Genomic DNA, 15,171 nt, shown 5'->3' on the forward strand with positions numbered 1-15,171 from the left:
TATTTTGAAATTATTTTCTAATTTTTCGGGATTTTAGAAAATGGTTTGAAATTCCAAAAGTACAAAAATATTTTAAAATTTTGAAAAGGGGAACCAGACAGGCCTTAGAACCGATGTCATAGGCCTTGGATTCGTTTTCATCAGTCGGGGTTCGGGTCTCTCAGTCGGACCCATCGGTCCGGGCTAAGAAGCATCAATCGAGTTGCTAAGGACTCTCGGTCCTTGGCTGGGATTATCGGTCGGGTATAAAAATCATCAGTCTTGGGTTAAACTTTGGCTAACCTTTATCGGTCATAGGTTTGAGAATTCTCAGTCAGGGTCGAGATTTCTCGGTCCTAGGTTTTACCTCTCGGTCCTATATGGAAGCCATCGGTCCTAAGTTCGGGAGTTCTTGGTCCTAGGTCTAATCTCGGTCAGATGTAAAAATTATCGGTCGGACCTCTCAGGCCTAGCTGAAAAACATCGTTCGGACCTCTCGATCCTAAACTAAGTTTCTCGGTCAGATCTTTCGGTCCTCAAGAACATCAAAAGTTCAGGTTTAACAATTTTGACGGAGGCTTAGATTTCTCTATTCAAAGGTTTGATATAACTTGTATATAATTTATAATTTTGTGTTTGGTATATAGTATAAGTTTTATAAATATGTTTTAAAATTGTTTATTACTAATTATATTTTTGTTTTTAATTTATATATAAGATTGTGAATTGTGTTGATTATAAAAAATTAATGTATATAAGATTACATAATATAATTACAAGTTATTAATCGCTATTCAACCATTTTTTTTCATAATCAACATATTGACACCCCCAAACTTGATATAGTTTCAACAAAACCTATAAACAGCATATAATTTAATAAAAATAACATGATTATGTAATAAACAATAACTAGCATTTAGCCCGTGCATTTGCACGATTAATAATATAAAAAACCGTGAAAAAAAATTACGGATAATATTTTTAATTTTATTTTTAACCGTTTTAAGTTTATGGGTGGGTCAACCCACAATCCGACTCAAGTATATCCATTTACTCAACATCATTATATATATAGATTAGTTAGTTAAAAAGTTGAACTTATATTGATATTAAAACGTCCCGCGTTTATCAAATTTGGTGTTAAATTTAAAATATAAAGTCTTTGTAGCCTAGTTGGTTAAAGAATTGTACTTGTTTTGTTAGGTTGCAAGTTCGAAACATACCTCTAGCATTTTTAATTTTATTTTTAACCGTTTTAAATTTAAAGGCGAGTCAACCCACAATCCGACTCAAGTATCCAAATTAACCACAGCTCTCGACCCGGCAATCAGGACATTTTAAAAATTAAGCATCATTATATATATATATATATAGATTAGTTAGTTAAAAAGTTGAACTTATATTAATATTAAAACGTCCCGCGTTTATCAAATTTGGTGTTAAATTTAAAATATAAAGTCTTTGTAGCCTAATTGGTTAAAAGGTTGTACTTGTTTTGTTAAGTTGCAAATTCGAAACATACCTCTAGCATTTTTAATTTTATTTTAACCGTTTTAAATTTAAAGGCGGGTCAACCGACAATCCGACTCAAGTATCCAAATTAACCACAGCTCTCGACCCGGCAATCCGAACACTTTAAAAATTAAGCATCATTATATATATATAGATTAACAAGTTAAAAAGTTGAACTTATATTAATATTAAAACGTCCCGCGTTTATCAAATTTGGTGTTTAATTTAAAATATAAAGTCTTTGTAGCCTAGTTGATTAAAGAGTTGTACTTGTTTTGTTAGGTTGCAAGTTCGAAATATACCTCTAGCATTTTTAATTTTATTTTTAACCGTTTTAAATTTAAAGGCGGGTCAACCCACAATCCGACTCAAGTATCCAAATTAACCACAGCTCTCGACCCGGCAATCAGGACACTTTACAAATTAAGCATCATTATATATATATAGATTAGTTAGTTAAAAAGTTGAACTTATATTAATATTAAAACGTCCCGCGTTTATCAAATTTGGTGTTAAATTTAAAATATAAAGTCTTTGTAGCCTAGTTGGTTAAAAAGTTGTACTTGTTTTGTTAGGTTGCAAGTTCGAAACATACCTCTAGCATTTTTAATTTTATTTTCAACCGTTTTAAATTTAAAGGCGGGTCAACCCACAATCCGACCCAAGTATCTAAATTAACGACCCAAGTATCGAAATTAACCACAGCTCTCGACCCGGCAATCCGGACACTTTAAAAATTAAACATCATTATATATATATAGATTAACAAGTTAAAAAGTTGAACTTATATTAATATTAAAACGTTCCGCGTTTATCAAATTTGGTGTTTAATTTAAAATATAAAGTCTTTGTAGCCTAGTTGGTTAAAGAGTTGTACTTGTTTTGTTAGGTTGCAAGTTCGAAACATACCTCTAGCATTTTTAATTTTATTTTTAACCGTTTTAAATTTAAAGGGGGGTCAACCCACAATCCGACTCAAGTATCCAAATTAACCACAGCTCTCGACCAGGCAATCCGAACAATTTACAAATTAAGCATCATTATATATATATAGATTAACAAGTTAAAAAGTTGAACTTATATTAATATTAAAACGTCCCGCGTTTATCAAATTTGGTGTTTAATTTAAAATATAAAGTCTTTGTAGCCTAGTTGGTTAAAGAGTTGTACTTGTTTTGTTAGGTTGCAAGTTCGAAACATACCTCTAGCATTTTTAATTTTATTTTTAACCGTTTTAAATTTAAAGGCGGGTCAATCCATAATCCGACTCAAGTATCCAAATTAACCACAGCTCTTGACCCGGCAATCCGGACACTTTAAAAATTAAGCATCATTATATATATATAGATTAGTTAGTTAAAAAGTTGAACTTATATTAATATTAAAACGTCCCGCGTTTATCAACTTTAGTGTTGAATTTAAAATATAAAGTCTTTGTAGCCTAGTTGGTTAAAGAGTTGTATTTGTTTTGTTAGGTTACAAGTTCGTAACATACCTCTAGCATTTTTAATTTTATTTTTAACCGTTTTAAATTTAAAGGCGGGTCAACCCACAATCCGACTCAAGTATCCAAATTAACCACAACTCTCGACCCGGCAATCCGGACATTTTAAAAATTAAGCATCATTATATATATAGAGAGAACTTATATTAATATTAAAACGTCCCGCGTTTATCAAATTTGGTGTTTAATTTAAAATATAAAGTCTTTGTAGCCTAGTTGGTTAAAGAGTTGTACTTGTTTTGTTAGGTTGCAAGTTCGAAACATACCTCTAGCATTTTTAATTTTATTTTTAACCGTTTTAAATTTAAAGGCGGGTCAACCCACAATCCGACTCAAGTATCCAAATTAACCACAGCTCTCGACCCGGCAATCCGGACACTTTAAAAATTAAGCATCATTATATATATATATATAGATTAGTTAGTTAAAAAGTTGAACTTATATTAATATTAAAACGTCCCACGTTTATCAAATTTGGTGTTGAATATAAAATATGAAGTCTTTGTAGCCTAGTTGGTTAAAGAGTTGTACTTGTTTTGTTAGGTTACAAGTTCGAAACATACCTCTAGCATTTTTAATTTTATTTTAACCGTTTTAAATTTAAAGGCAGGTCAACCCACAATCCGACTCAAGTATCCAAATTAACCACAGCTCTCGACCCGACAATCCGAACAATTTAAAAATTAAGCATCATTATATATATATAGATTAACAAGTTAAAAAGTTGAACTTATATTAATATTAAAACGTCCCGCGTTTATCAAATTTGGTGTTTAATTTAAAATATAAAGTCTTTGTAGCCTAGTTGGTTAAAGAGTTGTACTTGTTTTGTTAGGTTGCAAGTTCGAAACATACCTCTAGCATTTTTAATTTTATTTTTAACCGTTTTAAATTTAAAAGGGGGTCAACCCACAATCTGACTCAAGTATCCAAATTAACCACAGCTCTCGACCCGGCAATCCGGACGCTTTACAAATTAAGCATCATTATATATATATATAGATTAGTTAGTTAAAAAGTTAAACTTATATTAATATTAAAACGTCCCGCGTTTATCAAATTTGGTATTGAATTTAAAATATAAAGTCTTTGTAGCCTAGTTGGTTAAAGAGTTGTACTTGTTTTGTTAGGTTGCAATTTCAAAACATACCTCTAGCATTTTTAATTTTATTTTCAACCGTTTTAAATTTAAAGGCGGGTCAACCCACAATCCGACCCAAATATCCAAATTAACGACCCAAGTATTCAAATTAACCACAGCTCTCGACCCGGCAATCCGGACACTTAAAAAATAAAGCATCATTATATATATATAGATTAACAAGTTAAAAAGTTGAACTTATATTATTAAAACGTCCCGCGTTTATCAAATTTGGTGTTGAATTTAAAATATAAAGTCTTTGTAGCCTTGTTGGTTAAAGAGTTATACTTGTTTTGTTAGGTTGCAAGTTCGAAACATACCTCTATCATTTTTAATTTTATTTTTAACCGTTTTAAATTTAAAGGCGGGTCAACCCACAATCCGACTCAAGTATCCAAATTAACCACAGCTCTCGACCCGGCAATCCGGACACTTTAAAAATTAAGCATCATTATATATATATATATATATATATATATAGATTAGTTAGTTAAAAAGTTGAACTTATATTAATATTAAAACGTCCCACGTTTATCAAATTTGGTGTTGAATATAAAATATGAAGTCTTTGTAGCCTAGTTGGTTAAAGAGTTGTACTTGTTTTGTTAGGTTACAAGTTCGAAACATACCTCTAGCATTTTTAATTTTATTTTAACCGTTTTAAATTTAAAGGCAGGTCAACCCACAATCCGACTCAAGTATCCAAATTAACCACAGCTCTCGACCCGACAATCCGAACAATTTAAAAATTAAGCATCATTATATATATATAGATTAACAAGTTAAAAAGTTGAACTTATATTAATATTAAAACGTCCCGCGTTTATCAAATTTGGTGTTTAATTTAAAATATAAAGTCTTTGTAGCCTAGTTGGTTAAAGAGTTGTACTTGTTTTGTTAGGTTGCAAGTTCGAAACATACCTCTAGCATTTTTTATTTTATTTTTAACCGTTTTAAATTTAAAGGGGGGTCAACCCACAATCTGACTCAAGTATCCAAATTAACCACAGCTCTCGACCCGGCAATCCGGACGCTTTACAAATTAAGCATCATTATATATATATAAATTAGTTAGTTAAAAAGTTAAACTTATATTAATATTAAAACGTCCCGCGTTTATCAAATTTGGTATTGAATTTAAAATATAAAGTCTTTGTAGCCTAGTTGGTTAAAGAGTTGTACTTGTTTTGTTAGGTTGCAATTTCAAAACATACCTCTAGCATTTTTAATTTTATTTTCAACCGTTTTAAATTTAAAGGCGGGTCAACCCGCAATCCGACCCAAATATCCAAATTAACGACCCAAGTATTCAAATTAACCACAGCTCTCGACCCGGCAATCCGGACACTTAAAAAATAAAGCATCATTATATATATATAGATTAACAAGTTAAAAAGTTGAACTTATATTATTAAAACGTCCCGCGTTTATCAAATTTGGTGTTGAATTTAAAATATAAAGTCTTTGTAGCCTTGTTGGTTAAAGAGTTATACTTGTTTTGTTAGGTTGCAAGTTCGAAACATACCTCTATCATTTTTAATTTTATTTTTAACCGTTTTAAATTTAAAGGCGGGTCAACCCACAATCCGACTAAAGTATCCAAATTAACCACAACTCTCGACCCGGCAATCCGAACACTTTAAAAATTAAGCATCATTATATATATATATATAGATTAGTTAGTTAAAAAGTTAAACTTATATTAATATTAAAACGTCCCGCGTTTATCAAATTTGGTGTTGAATTTAAAATAAAAAGTCTTTGTAGCCTAGTTGGTTAAAGAATTGTAATTGTTTTGTTAGGTTGCAAGTTCGAAACATACCTCTAGCATTTTTAATTTTATTTTTAACCGTTTTAAAATTAAAGGCGGGTCAACCCACAATCCGACTCAAGTATCCAAATTAACCACAACTCTCGACCCGGCAATCCGAACACTTTAAAAATTAAGCATCATTATATATATATATAGATTAGTTAGTTAAAAAGTTGAACTTATATTAATATTAAAACGTCCCACGATTATCAAATTTGGTGTTGAATATAAAATATGAAGTCTTTGTAGCCTAGTTGGTTAAAGAGTTGTACTTGTTTTGTTAGGTTGCAAGTTCGAAACATACCTCTAGCATTTTTAATTTTATTTTAACCATTTTAAATTTAAAGGCGGGTCAACCGACAATCCGACTCAAGTATCCAAATTAACCACAGCTCTCGACCCGGCAATCCGAACACTTTAAAAATTAAGCATCATTATATATATATATAGATTAACAAGTTAAAAAGTTGAACTTATATTAATATTAAAACGTCCCGCGTTTATCAAATTTGGTGTTTAATTTAAAATATAAAGTCTTTGTAGCCTAGTTGATTAAAGCGTTGTACTTGTTTTGTTAGGTTGCAAGTTCGAAATATACCTCTAGCATTTTTAATTTTATTTTTAACCGTTTTAAATTTAAAGGCGGGTCAACCCACAATCCGACTCAAGTATCCAAATTAACCGCAGCTCTCGACCCGGCAATCAGGACACTTTACAAATTAAGCATCATTATATATATATAGATTAGTTAGTTAAAAAGTTGAACTTATATTAATATGAAAACGTCCCACGTTTATCAAATTTGGTGTTGAATTTAAAATATAAAGTCTTTGTAGCCTAGTTGGTTAAAAAGTTATATTTGTTTTGTTAGGTTGCAAGTTCGAAACATACCTCTAGCATTTTTAATTTTATTTTCAACCGTTTTAAATTTAAAGGCGGGTCAACCCACAATCCGACCCAAGTATCCAAATTAAGCACACAGCTCTCGACCCGGCAATCCGGACACTTTAAAAATTAAGCATAATTATATATATATATATAGATTAGTTAGTTAAAAAGTTGAACTTATATTAATATTAAAACGTCTCACGATTATCAAATTTGGTGTTGAATATAAAATATGAAGTCTTTGTAGCCTAGTTGGTTAAAGAGTTGTACTTGTTTTGTTAGGTTGCAAGTTCGAAACATACCTCTAGCATTTTTAATTTTATTTTAACCGTTTTAAATTTAAAGGCGGGTCAATCCATAATCCGACTCAAGTATCCAAATTAACCACAGCTCTTGACCCGGCAATCCGGACACTTTAAAAATTAAGCATCATTATATATATATAGATTAGTTAGTTAAAAAGTTGAACTTATATTAATATTAAAACGTCCCGCGTTTATCAAATTTGGTGTTGAATTTAAAATATAAAGTCTTTGTAGCCTAGTTGGTTAAAGAGTTGTACTTGTTTTGTTAGGTTGCAATTTCGAAACATACCTCTAGCATTTTTAATTTTATTTTCAACCGTTTTAAATTTAAAGGCGGGTCAACCCACAATCCGACCCAAATATCCAAATTAACGACCCAAGTATCCAAATTAACCACAGCTCTCGACCCGGCAATCCGGACACTTAAAAAATTAAGCATCATTATATATATATATAGATTAACAAGTTAAAAAGTTGAACTTATATTAATATTAAAACGTCCCGCGTTTATCAAATTTGGTGTTGAATTTAAAATATAAAGTCTTTGTAGCCTAGTTGGTTAAAGAGTTGTACTTGTTTTGTTAGGTTGAAATTCGAAACATACCTCTAGCATTTTTAATTTTATTTTAACCGTTTTAAATTTAAAGGGTGTCAACCCACAATCCGACTCAAGTATCCAAATTAACCACAGCTCTCGACCCGGCAATCCGAACAATTTAAAAATTAAGCATCATTATATATATAGAGATTAACAAGTTAAAAAGTTGAACTTATATTAATATTAAAACGTCCCGCGTTTATCAAATTTGGTGTTGAATATAAAATATGAAGTCTTTGTAGCCTAGTTGGTTAAAGAGTTGTACTTGTTTTGTTAGGTTGGAAGTTCGAAACATACCTCTAGAATTTTTAATTTTATTTTTAACCGTTTTAAATTTAAAGGCGGGTCAACCCACAATCCGACTCAAGTATCCAAATTAACCACAACTCTCGACCCGGCAATCCGAACACTTTAAAAATTAAGCATAATTATATATATATATATAGATTAGTTAGTTAAAAAGTTGAACTTATATTAATATTAAAACGTCCCACGATTATCAAATTTGGTGTTGAATATAAAATATGAAGTCTTTGTAGCCTAGTTGGTTAAAGAGTTGTACTTGTTTTGTTAGGTTGCAAGTTCGAAACATACCTCTAGCATTTTTAATTTTATTTGAACCGTTTTAAATTTAAAGGCGGGTCAACCCACAGTCCGACTCAAGTATCCAAAATAACCACAGCTCTCGACCCGGCAATCCGAACAATTTAAAAATTAAGCATCATTATATATATATAGATTAACAAGTTAAAAAGTTGAACTTATATTAATATTAAAACGTCCCGCGTTTATCAAATTTGGTGTTTAATTTAAAATATAAAGTCTTTGTAGCCTAGTTTGTTAAAGAGTTGTACTTGTTTTGTTAGGTTGTAAGTTCGAAACATACCTCTAGCATTTTTAATTTTATTTTTAACCGTTTTAAATTTAAAGGGGGGTCAACCCACAATCCGACTCAAGTATCCAAATTAACCACAGCTCTCGACCCGGCAATCCGGACACTTTACAAATTAAGCATCATTATATATATATATTAGTTAGTTAAAAAGTTGAACTTATATTAATATTAAAACGTCCCGCGTTTATCAAATTTGGTATTGAATTTAAAATATAAAGTCTTTGTAGCCTAGTTGGTTAAAGAGTTGTACTTGTTTTGTTAGGTTGCAATTTCAAAACATACCTCTAGCATTTTTAATTTTATTTTTCAACCGTTTTAAATTTAAAGGCGGGTCAACCCACAATCCGACCCAAATATCCAAATTAACGACCCAAGTATCCAAATTAACCACAGCTCTCGACCCGGCAATCCGGACACTTAAAAAATTAAGCATCATTATATATATATAGATTAACAAGTTAAAAAGTTGAACTTATATTAATATTAAAACGTCCCGCGTTTATCAAATTTGGTGTTGAATTTAAAATATAAAGTCTTTGTAGCCTTGTTGGTTAAAGAGTTGTACTTGTTTTGTTAGGTTGCAAGTTCGAAACATACCTCTAGCATTTTTAATTTTATTTTTAACCGTTTTAAATTTAAAGGCGGGTCAACCCACAATCCGACTCAAGTATCCAAATTAACCACAACTCTCGACCCGGCAATCCGAACAATTTAAAAATTAAGCATCATTATATATATATATAGATTAGTTAGTTAAAAAGTTGAACTTATATTAATATTAAAACGTCCCACGTTTATCAAATTTGGTATTGAATTTAAAATATAAAGTCTTTGTAGCCTAGTTGGTTAAAGAGTTGTACTTGTTTTGTTAGGTTGCAATTTCAAAACATACCTCTAGCATTTTTAATTTTATTTTCAACCGTTTTAAATTTAAAGGCAGGTCAACCCACAATCCGACCCAAATATCCAAATTAACGACCCAAGTATCCAAATTAACCACAGCTCTCGACCCGGCAATCCGGACACTTAAAAAATTAAGCATCATTATATATATATATATAGATTAACAAGTTAAAAGGTTGAACTTATATTAATATTAAAACGTCCCGCGTTTATCAAATTTGGTGTTGAATTTAAAATATAAAGTATTTGTAGCCTTGTTGGTTAAAGAGTTGTACTTGTTTTGTTAGGTTGCAAGTTCGAAACATACCTCTGGCATTTTTAATTTTATTTTTAACCGTTTTAAATTTAAAGGCGGGTCAACCCACAATCCGACTCAAGTATCCAAATTAACCACAACTCTCGACCCGCAATCCGAACACTTTAAAAATTAAGCATCATTATATATATATATAGATTAGTTAGTTAAAAAGTTGAACTTATATTAATATTAAAACGTCCCACGTTTATCAAATTTGGTGTTGAATATAAAATATGAAGTCTTTGTAGCATAGTTGGTTAAAGAGTTGTACTTGTTTTGTTAGGTTGCAAGTTCGAAACATACCTCTAGCATTTTTAATTTTATTTTTAACCGTTTTAAATTTAAAGGGGGGTCAACTCACAATCCGACTCAAGTATCCAAATTAACCACAGCTCTCGACCCGGCAATCCGGACACTTTACAAATTAAGCATCATTATAAATATATATATATATTAGTTAGTTAAAAAGTTGAACTTATATTAATATTAAAACGTCCCGCGTTTATCAAATTTGGTATTGAATTTAAAATATAAAGTCTTTGTAGCCTAGTTGGTTAAAGAGTTGTACTTGTTTTGTTAGGTTGCAATTTCGAAACATACCTCTAGCATTTTTAATTTTATTTTCAACCGTTTTAAATTTAAAGGCGGGTCAACCCACAATCCGACCAAAATATCCAAATTAACGACCCAAGTATCCAAATTAACCACAGCTCTCGACCCGGCAATCCGAACACTTAAAAAATTAAGCATCATTATATATATATAGATTAACAAGTTAAAAAGTTGAACTTATATTAATATTAAAACGTCCCGCGTTTATCAAATTTGGTGTTGAATTTAAAATATAAAGTCTTTGTAGCCTAGTTGGTTAAAGAGTTGTACTTGTTTTGTTAGGTTGCAAGTTCGAAACATACCTCTAGCATTTTTAATTTTATTTTAACCGTTTTAAATTTAAAGGGGGGTCAACCCACAATCCGACTCAAGTATCCAAATTAACCACAGCTCTCGACCCGGCAATCCGAACAATTTAAAAATTAAGCATCATTATATATATAGAGATTAACAAGTTAAAAACTTGAACTTATATTAATATTAAAACGTCCCATGTTTATCAAATTTGGTGTTGAATATAAAATATGAAGTCTTTGTAGCATAGTTGGTTAAAGAGTTGTACTTGTTTTGTTAGGTTGCAAGTTCGAAACATACCTCTAGCATTTTTAATTTTATTTTTAACCGTTTTAAATTTAAAGGGGGGTCAACCCACAATCCGACTCAAGTATCCAAATTAACCACAGCTCTCGACCCGGCAATCCGGACACTTTACAATTTAAGCATCATTATATATATATATATAGATTAGTTAGTTAAAAAGTTGAACTTATATTAATATTAAAACGTCCCGCGTTTATCAAATTTGGTATTGAATTTAAAATATAAAGTCTTTGTAGCCTAGTTGGTTAAAGAGTTGTACTTGTTTTGTTAGGTTGCAATTTCGAAACATACCTCTAGCATATTTAATTTTATTTTCAACCGTTTTAAATTTAAAGGCGGGTCAACCCACAATCCGACCCAAATATCCAAATTAACGACCCAAGTATCCAAATTAACCACAGCTCTCGACCCGGCAATCCGGACACTTAAAAAATTAAGCATCATTATATATATATAGATTAACAAGTTAAAAAGTTGAACTTATATTAATATTAAAACGTCACGCGTTTATCAAATTTGGTGTTGAATTTAAAATATAAAGTCTTTGTAGCCTAGTTGGTTAAAGAGTTGTACTTGTTTTGTTAGGTTGCAAGTTCGAAACATACCTCTAGCATTTTTAATTTTATTTTAACCGTTTTAAATTTAAAGGGGGGTCAACCCACAATCCGACTCAAGTATCCAAATTAACCACAGCTCTCGACCCGGCAATCCGAACATTTTAAAAATTAAGCATCATTATATATATATATAGATTAACAAGTTAAAAAGTTGAACTTATATTAATATTAAAACGTCCCGCGTTTATCACATTTGGTGTTTAATATAAAATATAAAGTCTTTGTAGCCTAGTTGGTTAAAGAGTTGTACTTGTTTTGTTAGGTTGCAAGTTCGAAACATATCTCTAGCATTTTTAATTTTATTTTTAACCGTTTTAAATTTAAAGGCGGGTCAACCCACAATCTGACTCAAGTATCCAAATTAACCACAGCTCTCGACCCGACAATCCGAACAATTTAAAAATTAAGCATCATTATATATATATATAGATTAACAAGTTAAAAAGTTGAACTTATATTAATATTAAAACGTCCCGCGTTTATCAAATTTGGTGTTTAATTTAAAATATAAAGTCTTTGTAGCCTAGTTGGTTAAAGAGTTGTACTTGTTTTGTTAGGTTGCAAGTTCGAAACATACCTCTAGCATTTTTAATTTTATTTTTAACCGTTTTAAATTTAAAGGCGGGTCAACCCACAATCCGACCCAAATATCCAAATTAACGACCCAAGTATCCAAATTAACCACAGCTCTCGACCCGGCAATCCGGACACTTAAAAAATTAAGCATCATTATATATATATAGATTAACAAGTTAAAAAGTTGAACTTATATTAATATTAAAACGTCCCGCGTTTATCAAATTTGGTGTTGAATTTAAAATATAAAGTCTTTGTAGCCTAGTTGGTTAAAGAGTTGTACTTGTTTTGTTAGGTTGCAAGTTCGAAACATACCTCTAGCATTTTTAATTTTATTTTAACCGTTTTAAATTTAAAGGTGGGTCAACCCACAATCCGACTCAAGTATCCAAATTAACCACAGCTCTCGACCCGGCAATCCGAACAATTTAAAAATTAAGCATCATTATATATATAGAGATTAACAAGTTAAAAAGTTGAACTTATATTAATATTAAAACGACCGCGTTTATCAAATTTGGTGTTGAATTTAAAATATAAAGTCTTTGTAGCCTAGTTGGTTAAGAGTTGTACTTGTTTTGTTAGGTTGCAAGTTCGAAACATACCTCTAGCATTTTTAATTTTATTTTTAACCGTTTTAAATTTAAAGGCGGGTCAACCCACAATCCGACTCAAGTATCCAAATTAACCACAACTCTCGACCCGGCAATCCGAACACTTTAAAAATTAAGCATCATTATATATATATATATATAGATTAGTTAGTTAAAAAGTTGAACTTATATTAATATTAAAACGTCCCACGATTATCAAATTTGGTGTTGAATATAAAATATGAAGTCTTTGTAGCCTAGTTGGTTAAAGAGTTGTACTTGTTTTGTTAGGTTGCAAGTTCGAAACATACCTCTAGCATTTTTAATTTTATTTTAACCGTTTTAAATTTAAAGGCGGGTCAACCCACAATCCGACTCAAGTATCCAAATTAACCACAGCTCTCGACCCGGCAATCCGAACATTTTAAAAATTAAGCATCATTATATATATATATAGATTAACAAGTTAAAAAGTTGAACTTATATTAATATTAAAACGTCCCGCGTTTATCAAATTTGGTGTTTAATATAAAATATAAAGTCTTTGTAGCCTAGTTGGTTAAAGAGTTGTACTTGTTTTGTTAGGTTGCAAGTTCGAAACATATCTCTAGCATTTTTAATTTTATTTTTAACCGTTTTAAATTTAAAGGCGGGTCAACCCACAATCCGACTCAAGTATCCAAATTAACCACAACTCTCGACCCGGCAATCCGGACACTTTACAAATTAAGCATCATTATATATATAGATTAGTTAGTTAAAAAGTTGAACTTATATTAATATTAAAACGTCCCGCGTTTATCAAATTTGGTGTTGAATTTAAAATATAAAGTCTTTGTAGCATAGTTGGTTAAAGAGTTGTACTTGTTTAGTTATGTTGAAATTTCGAAACATACCTCTAGCATTTTTAATTTTATTTTCAACCGTTTTAAATTTAAAGGCGGGTCAACCCACAATCCGACTCAAGTATCCAAATTAACCACAGCTCTCGACCCGGAAATTCGAACAATTTAAAAATTAAGCATCATTATATATATATATAGATTAACAAGTTAAAAAGTTGAACTTATATTAATATTAAAACGTCCCGCGTTTATCAAATTTGGTGTTTAATTTAAAATATAAAGTCTTTGTAGCCTAGTTGGTTAAAGAGTTGTACTTGTTTTGTTAGGTTGCAAGTTCGAAACATACCTCTAGCATTTTTAATTTTATTTTTAACCGTTTTAAATTTAAAGGTAGTCAACCCACAATCCGACTCAAGTATCCAAATTAACCACAGCTCTCGACCCGGCAATCCGGACACTTTACAAATTAAGCATCATTATATATATATATATAGATTAGTTAGTTAAAAAGTTGAACTTATATTAATATTAATACGTCCCGCGTTTATCAAATTTGGTGTTGAATTTAAAATATAAAATCTTTGTAGCCTAGTTGGTTAAAGAGTTGTACTTGTTTTGTTAGGTTGCAATTTCGAAACATACCTCTAGCATTTTTAATTTTATTTTCAACCGTTTTAAATTTAAAGGCGGGTCAACCCAAATCCGACCCAAATATCCAAATTAACGACCCAAGTATCCAAATTAACCACAGCTCTCGACCCGGCAATCCGGACACTTAAAAAATTAAGCATCATTATATATATATAGATTAACAAGTTAAAAAGTTGAACTTATATTAATATTAAAACGTCCCGCGTTTATCAAATTTGGTGTTGAATTTAAAATATAAAGTCTTTGTAGCTTTGTTGGTTAAAGATTTGTACTTGTTTTGTTAGGTTGCAAGTTCGAAACATACCTCTAGCATTTTTAATTTTATTTTTAACCGTTTTAAATTTAAAGGCGGGTCAACCCACAATCCGACTCAAGTATCCAAATTAACCACAACTCTCGACCCGACAATCCGAACACTTTTAAAATTAAGCATCATTATATATATATATATAGATTAGTTAGTTAAAAAGTTGAACTTATATTAATATTAAAACGTCCCACGTTTATCAAATTTGGTGTTGAATATAAAATACGAAGTCTTTGTAGCCTAGTTGGTTAAAGAGTTGTACTTGTTTTGTTAGGTTGCAAGTTCGAAACATACCTCTAGCATTTTTAATTTTATTTTAACCGTTTTAAATTTAAAGGCGGGTCAACCCACAATCCGACTCAAGTATCCAAATTAACCACAGCTCTCGACCCGGCAATTCGAACAATTTAAAAATTAAGCATCATTATATATATATAGATTAACAAGTTAAAAAGTTGAACTTATATTAATATTAAAACATCCCGCGTTTATCAAATTTGGTGTTTAATTTAAAATATAAAGTCTTTGTAG

This window comes from Impatiens glandulifera, chromosome 6 (assembly GCF_907164915.1).
Source record: "Impatiens glandulifera chromosome 6, dImpGla2.1, whole genome shotgun sequence".
NCBI lineage: Eukaryota > Viridiplantae > Streptophyta > Magnoliopsida > Ericales > Balsaminaceae > Impatiens > Impatiens glandulifera.